Raw genomic sequence first — 8,437 nt, 5'->3', positions numbered from 1 at the left:
TGAATATATTAAATCATACTGGTCCCAGTACTGACCCCTGAGGCACTCCACTAGTTACAGGCCTCCAACTAGACTCCGCCCCATAGACTACAACTCTCTGGCTTCTCTCCTTCGGCCAGTTCGCAGTCCACCTCACTACCTGATCATCCAGTCCACACTTCCTCAGTTTAGCCGTGAGGATGCTGTGGGAGACTGTGTCAAATGCTTTGCTGACTTCAAGGTAGACCACATCCACCGCTCTGCCATCATCCATCCACCGTGTTATTTCCTCATAAAAGGCTAAGAGATTGGTCAAACATGATTTCCCCCTGGTGAAGCCATGTTGACTGCCCCTAATAACCCTCTTATCCTTGATATGCCTTAAGATGGCACCAAGGATAAGGTGTTCCATCACTTTCCCAGGGATGGAGGTGAGGCTGACCGGTCTATAGTTACCCGGGTCCTCCTTCTTGCCCTTTTTGAAGACTGGAGTGACATTTGCTTTCCTCCAGTCCTCAGGCACCTCTCCCGTTTCCCAGGACTTGGTAAAGATGATGGAGAGCGGTCTAGCAATGACTTCCGCCAGTTCCCTCAGCACCCGCGGGTGCATCCCATCTGGACCCATGGATTTATGGACGTCCAGATTGCTCAACTGGTCTCTAACCCATTCCTCATCGACTAAGGCAAACTGCTCCGTTGACCTGACTTCGTCTAAGGTCTCAGGGGTACAGGGCTCTTCAGGACTGCCTGCAGCAGAGTAGACAGAGACAAAGAAGGCATTCAGTAACTCTGCCATCTCTGTATCTTCTGTCACCAGGGCACCCATCCCGTTCATCAGTGGGCCTACGTTGCCTCTGGTGTTAGTTTTGTCTGCCATGTACTTGAAAAAGCTCTTTTTGCTGTCCTTGACCCTTCTCGCCAGGTTTAATTCTAAGGAGGCCTTAGTCCTCCTAGCTGCCTTCCTACATCCTCTAGCAGCAGCCTTATATTCCTCCCAAGTGGCCAGCCCCTCCTTCCATGGCCTGTAAACTCTCCTCTTCCACTTGAGCATACCCAGCAATTCCCTATTTAGCCATGCAGGTCTCCTGGCCCTCTTCCTTGACTTCCTACGTGTCGGGATGCTCTGATCTTGAGCTCGGAAAAAGCAATCCTTGAATGCCAACCAACTATCTTGGGCCCCTTTACCTTCAAACAGCCTTGCCCATGGGATTTCCCCTTGTATGATGTTTCTAATTGTAATTCCACAGAGATAACAAGGTGTTAAAACTTAATGCTGTGTCTTGAAGGGCGGGAGGTTTGTGTGTGGATTAAAGTGAGACTTTGTTTTATAAATGAAAGGAATGAGTGGGTTTGTTCCTGGTACCACATACCCTATGGTAAGCCTTTAATAAGATGGACTTTGTACTCTGATATTCATAGAGTCATAGAATGGTTTGGGTTGGAAGAGACCTTAAAGCTCACCCAGTTCGAACCTCTGCCACGGGCAGGGACACCTTCCACTAGAGCAGGTTGCTCCAAGCCCCGTCCAACCTGGCCTTGAATACTGCCAGGGATGGGGCAGACACAGCTTCTCTGGGTACCCTGTGCCAGCGCCTCACCACCCTCATAGTAAAGAACTTCCTAATCACAGTATCACAGTATCACAGTATGCTAGAGATTGGAAGGGACCTCAAAAGATCATCTAGTCCAATCCCCCTGCCGGAGCAGGAACACCTAGATAATGTTACACAGGAATGTGTCCAGGCGGGTTTTGAATGTCTCCAGGGAAGGAGACTCCACAGCCTCCCTGGGCAGCCTGTTCCAGTGTTCCGTCACCCTCACTGAGAAGAAGTTTCTTCTCAAGTTTAAGTGGAACCTCTTGTGTTCCAGTTTGTACCCATTACCCCTTGTCCTATCATTGTTTGCCACTGAGTAGAGCCTGGCTCCATCCTCGTGACACTCCCCCTTTATATATTTATATACACTAATAAGGTCACCCCTCAGTCTCCTCCAAACTATAGAGACCCAGCTCCCTCAGTCTTTCCTCATAAGGGAGATGCTCCACTCCCTTAATCATCTTTGTTGCCCTGCGCTGGACTCTCTCCAGCAGCTCCCTGTCCTTCTTGAACTGAGGGTCCCAGAACTGGACACAATATTCCAGATGGGGTCTCACCAGGGCAGAGTAGAGGGGAAGGAGGACCTCTCTCGACCTACTAACCACCCCCCTTCTAATACACCCCAGGATGCCATTGGCCTTCTTAGCCACAAGGGCACAGTGTTGGCTCATGGTCATCCTGTCGTCCACTAGGACCCCCAGGTCCCTCTCCCCTACACTGCTCTCTATAACTGGAACCTGGGGTTGTTCCTGCACAGATGCAGGACTCTACACTTTCCCTTGTTATATTTCATCCAGTTATTCCCTGCCCAACTCTCCAGCCTGTCCAGGTCTCGCTGGATGGCAGCACAGCCTTCTGGCATGTCAGCCACTCCTCCCAGCTTAGTGTCATCAGCAAACTTGCTGATAGTACACTCAATTCCCTCATCTAAATCATTGATGAATATATTAAATAATACCCGTCCCAGTACTGATCCTTGAGGCACTCCACTAGTTACAGGCCTCCAACTAGACTCCGCCCCATAGACTACAACTCTCTGGCTTCTCTCCTTCAGCCAGTTCGCAGTCCACCTCACTACCTGATCATCCAGTCCACACTTCCTCAATTTAGCCGTGAGGATGCTGTGGGAGACTGTGTCAAATGCTTTGCTGAAGTCAAGGTAGACCACATCCACCGCTCTGCCATCATCCATCCACCGTGTTATTTCCTCATAAAAGGCTAAGAGATTGGTCAAACATGATTTCCCCCTGGTGAAACCATGTTGACTGCCCCTCATAACCCTCTTATCCTTGATGTTTACTCTAAGTCTACCCTCTTTCAGTGTAAAGCCCCGTGCTCTGTTACTGCATGCCCTTGTATAAAGCCCCTCTCCAGTTTTTCTGTAGGCCCCTTTTAGGCACTGGAAAATGCTTTAAGGTCTTGGCAGAGCCTTCTCTTGGCCAGACTGAACAACTCTGTCAGGCTGTCTCCATAGCAGAAGTGCTCCCGCCCTCTGATCATCTTCGCGGCCTCCTCTGGACTTGTTCCATCAGGTCCATGGTTCTGCCATCTCACAGTTATTACTACATGGAATTAGTAAGGGTTGGAATGCATTTATCATTTATTTCATTGAAATTAACAGACTGATGCAGCTATCACTTGACTTTACAGAGTTCATTATATAACAGTAAAACTGAGAAATTACTCCTGTCTTACCACAGTAATAGCCTGAGAAAACAGGGGATGTACATATGGCCAGTTTCAGATTTTGCAATGTAAAGAGTTTACCTGTCCAGTTTTAATTTCAGGTCAAAAGCAATTGTAAGATGCCTACTTTATGTGTAGGATACATATAATAGCTGTGTTAGGCTCCTGGGTGCATTCCCTTGTCATGGGAGCTTGGTTGGCTGATTTAAGGAGTTCAGCTGGGTGAGTCCAAGGTTGGCTCCTTTGCTGGTAAGAGCTGTGGTGGGGTAAGCTAAAAGGGAGGGCTTGCCCCTCCTGTCCTTGAGGAGCTGCTTTTAAGTGGAGAATTTACCTCTGGCTCCTGTTAAACTGATAGACACTGTGTGTTATCTTCCTTTGTACTGCACTGCCCCTGGGGTAGGCAGAGTTACTTGACCTAATGATCAGCAACAGTCATACAGCATAGTGGCATTAGTCATGGCATTAGAGGAGCCGTCCAGGGAGGTGTGTGTAATGCAGACAGGCAGCTAACAAAATGTCTGTATTCAGATCAGGCTCCAGTGAGCAGTCAGCCATACCAAAATCTTGTGTGCATCCCCAGTGGGATTTCAGACTGAGGGTAACCTGTGATGCAGGGAACCTCTGTGCTCTGTAAGGGACATGTACCACAAAGCCAGTTTCTTCCATCAAGTTTTCACTACTGCAGGCCACAGTATGAGATGAGCAGGTTGTGAGGGAGCAACAATGAGCATGTTGGATGGTAAACCAGGAGCAGAGCTTGATACCGCACCAACAATGAACTGGCTTGCTATGTAACAGAGTTCTAGATTAGATTTAAATGCTCTGGAGAGTAAATGTCATTTTATCTGAGGTAAGATTCTGTATTCCTTTTTGATGAAAACCAGCTATTGTTTCTGTCTCTGTGTGTGCGCACCTATGTACATGCACTGCCATGTGTAATTAAACAAAGCCACACAGGAAGAACACGTCAAGGTGGCAAAAAACCCCAAACATACAGAGTTCTTAGGTTTCAAGTCCAAGTTATGAGAATCTTGGAGGGATGGCAGAAAATACTGTCATTTCAGGGACAAAAATATCTCATTCAGGATTTTCAGATGAGGATTAGAAGAGAAAGTCAGGTCCTTGTTAAATCTGAGAAATTCAAATAATTTAAAGGAATAGGCAGTTTGTAACAGATTTAATACAAGCAAAAGCAGCATAATGTGCTGTGTCTCTTCTAAGTACATGATTCTCAAAGCGCTCTACAAACATAAATAGTTCTATGGTATCCCTTGAGCCACAAACTGAGGTTAAAATTAAAAATAGAAAAGGATTATCCTTTTCTCTAAAGCTCATTTTATTTCTGACAGAGAAGTGATTGGCCTGGCACAAACAGTAATACATTCATTGTGGTTTTGAAAGTGTATCAAACTGCATTTTTGCCATCAACCAGTGCTGCTAAACAGGCTGGTGCAGCACAACTGGGTATCCTGAAATGTTTTAGTGAACACTGTTTGCTTAATCTAATAATCTCAAATCCATAGTGTGGTAGTGATATTTCCCTCAAGAAGCTGAAGTACTGACTGTACCATGCTGAAATGCAGGAGATTGCAAGGGCTGGCTCTGCAGTGCAGATCCAGAATGAGACAGGGTACAGGCCTGTTCTGCTCTTTATGCTAGCCTGGCACTGAAAATGAGAATATTTACAGCATCCTTTTCTCATAGGGGTGCATATTCTTCTTTGGGCAGGAGGAATGCTCCTCAGTTACTTTGGCACTGGGGTGAGATTAATTCCCCATGGCATTAATAATTCATGATATACTGTCTATAAATGGTAACAGTTTACCTGTCTTGGTTTTCAGAGTTCACAAAATGAGACAAAAAGTAGATCTTGGATAAAAAAGTAGATCTGGATCTGAACGTACATGATAATCTCAATAGGCTGCAATGATACAGGTTCACTTTGGAAACTGCTGCCACAATGTGGATACATCTCTCATTCCAATTTTGTGTCTTGTTCTCTTGAGCCTGGCTCTATTCTCCCATCTCCCCGTGTCTCTTCTGCATTCAGATGAAGCAACACTGCTTGCAAGGCCTCTTCCTTCTTTCCTTTCGCATCCTCTTGACAGCAGTGTCTGCTTTTTGTGGGCAACCTGTGTTTGGGAAGCTGAGGAGAGTTGTGGGTCATAGTGATGCAGAGAGTTGACCAATGTGCAGGGGGGTTGTACAGGGGGTTGTACAAGGGGGTTAGAGGAATTTGCTTGCTTAAACAAAAGTATTGTCTGTTGTAAATGCCTGCTAAGCAGAACAAAGGCACCTGGTCCTATTGATAAGGAAAAGCAGACACTTGGTCCTATTGATAAGCAGCTATTGATAAGGAAATGCAGGCACTTGATCCTATTGATAAGCAGCTATTGATAAGGAAATGCAGGCACTTGATCCTATTGATAAGCAGCTATTGATAAGGAAAAGCAGACACCTGAATCTACTGATAAGGGGGAGAAGCAGATGGTTTATGGCTGGGATACAGACCAAACCCTAAGGCCATATGTGAAGACTGAAAGGTGAAAAGTGCAAGAAGAGGAAGACTCATTTACTTCATCTTGAAGACCCCTACCCACAGGAGGAAGACTCAGTTACTTCATCTTGAGACCCCTGCCCATGACCAGAGGGGGCACTGCGCAGGTGCAGAGGACCTTCTGGCTCATTATAATACGAAGCGGGGATAGGACATGAATATGTATAGGCATGTTGTACAACCTTATGAATATATATAACTTTAGAGGATAAATGTAGAGGGAAACAACACTGAGGTACGCATGACTTTGAGGAATTATCCCCGTGCATCTCAGCGCTGAATAAAAGCATACCTACTTTACAACTTTAACGAGTTGTGGAGTCAATCCACGCATCAATAGCAGGAACACGAGAGAAGCGGAAGGTTGTGCTGGACATGGAGAGCATCTTATGTCAAGTTGCTGTGCAGCTTTTGCCATTAAGGGAAGGCTCCCATAGGAGCCCTGCACACTTCCCGATGTGCAGCAAGATTAGAATTTGCCATAGTGATAATAGTGTCTGGGTTGCAAAGTAAGATTGACAACATCACTTAGCAAAACAGGACTTTGTACAAGCAATGCGTTCCTTACTAACGATATTAACAGTGAAGGAAGATCTTCAAGGACTGATGAAAGGGGAACATCTTGCCCCAAAAGACACTGAAACTGGCTGATTGCCAAAAAACAAGTCAACAGAAATGGCAGTAACTGGTGGAAGGTAAAGGTGGCAGGGGGAGATTGTGACTACTGACTCAATTCAGGACTGAAAAGGCTTGTTCCTCTCCCACCTCAAAGAGCATGGGTGCTAGGTTACGTAGCAAGTGAGGACAGCTGAACCAACAGAAGACAGAGGACTAATTAACAGCAGCACTTAATAACTTTTGACCAATGAAAAGTAACCTCTTTCTCTGAAATGTGTATAATCTGACATACGCAGAAGGAGGGTGTGCTAACTTTGAGGAGCTACCACCAAGGATCCTATCTTGTGCAAAATAACAAATAAAATACCTCGACTCTGTGGGTATATTGGTGTTTCGCACAAGTACATGATTCCACTTTTGGGACAACATTCCCATGGAGACCAGGAGTAATCTCTCCTTCTCAAGACAAGCCACGCCACCTCCCTTTGAAAGTGCAGTGATCCTCTCTGAAAGGCTATTGTGACACTTAACCAGTGTCAACATGACACTGCAAACACTATGAAAGCCAACTGTGTCCTGGGCTGCATCACTAGCAGCCTAACAGCAGGTTGAGGGAGGGGATTCTTCCCCTCTACTCTGCTGTTGTGAGGCTCCACCTGCAGTACTGCATCCAGCCAACACAAAAGGGATGTGATGCTGCTGGAGTGAGTCCAGAGGACACCACAAAGATGCTCTGAGGGCTGGAGCACCTCTCCAGTGAAGACAGGCTGAGAGAGTTGGGCTTGTTCAGCCTGGAGAAGAGAAGGCTCTGGCAAGAACTTAGAGCAGCTTCCAGTGCCTAAAAGGGCTGACAAGAAATTGGAGAGGGACTCTTTACAAGCACGTGTAGACACAGGACAAGGGAAAATAGTTTTAAACTGAAAGAGGATAGATTTAGATTAGATATTAGAAATAAATCCTTTACTATCAGGGTGGTGAGGTGCTGACACAGGGTGCCCAGAGAAGCTGTGGCTGCCCCATCCCTGGCAGTGTTCAAGGCCAGGTTGGACAGGGCTTGGAGCAACCTGCTCTAGTGGAAAGTGTCCCTGCCACAGGCAGGGGAGGTTGGATGATCCCTTCCAACTCTAACTATTCCATGATTTTATGATTATGATCCTATTTCTGGTAGTACCGTAGAGAAAGACTCAAATGTCTTGAGTCAGCTTTTGTGACAGGTCAAGTGCCCTCCACTAGCACCAGCATGGATGGCTGATGAGTGCAAGCGGTGCTTCTGTCAGGAGTAGAGCTGACAGTCCAGGTGAAACAATGAAATCAAACTGAAGCCTGTGACTTGGGATCGATAGCAGGCTTCCTTCAGTGTATATTGACTGAAGAGGAGCTAGCAAATTCAGCATAAAAGAAAGATTGCCCAGATGAGGCCCTAATTACATATTTATCAGACATTGCTTTTATAATCAGTTTGTGATCAATTCATATTCAGTGGATTAGAGAAATACGAGCCAACATGTCACAGCAGAGAGCAAAAAGATCAATGACAAGCACTCAGATCAGACACTACTGGATTAATGGAAATATGACATCAAAGGTGAAAACAGATGCTTAGTTGGGGATAGTATTAAACCAGGGATTGTCAGCATGTTGAATTTTTCGAAGTGGACTGCATGTGGGTCTCAGGTATATTGTTTAACAAAGTGACAAAACGCCTTCCAAATTGTGATGTTTCTGATTCTTTTCATCTTAAACCATCCCAGATTTTATTTCTTTCTTTAATTTGTTAAGCCAGTCTCAAGACTGTTCTTCATTTATCCCCGACCGATCCTTTTTTTTTTTTTTTTTCTGTACAGCTACATACAGTAATTTTAACTGTGCTGTGCACCAAGACAAGTCAGGATTGATGCTCACAGGAGGCATAAACTTCAAGGAGAAAATGGATTTATCACCACATTAGCCAGGGTGTTTTACCATATGCATTAAGGAGAGGAAACTTTTATTTCCTTGCACT

The sequence above is a fragment of the Pezoporus occidentalis genome, unplaced genomic scaffold (assembly GCF_034315485.1).
Source record: "Pezoporus occidentalis ecotype Australia unplaced genomic scaffold, CSIRO_AGI_Poc_V1 ctg243, whole genome shotgun sequence".
In the NCBI taxonomy this organism is placed as follows: Eukaryota; Metazoa; Chordata; class Aves; order Psittaciformes; family Psittacidae; genus Pezoporus; species Pezoporus occidentalis.
The sequence above is the reverse complement of the archived record's forward strand: the minus strand, read 5'-3'. Positions refer to the sequence as shown.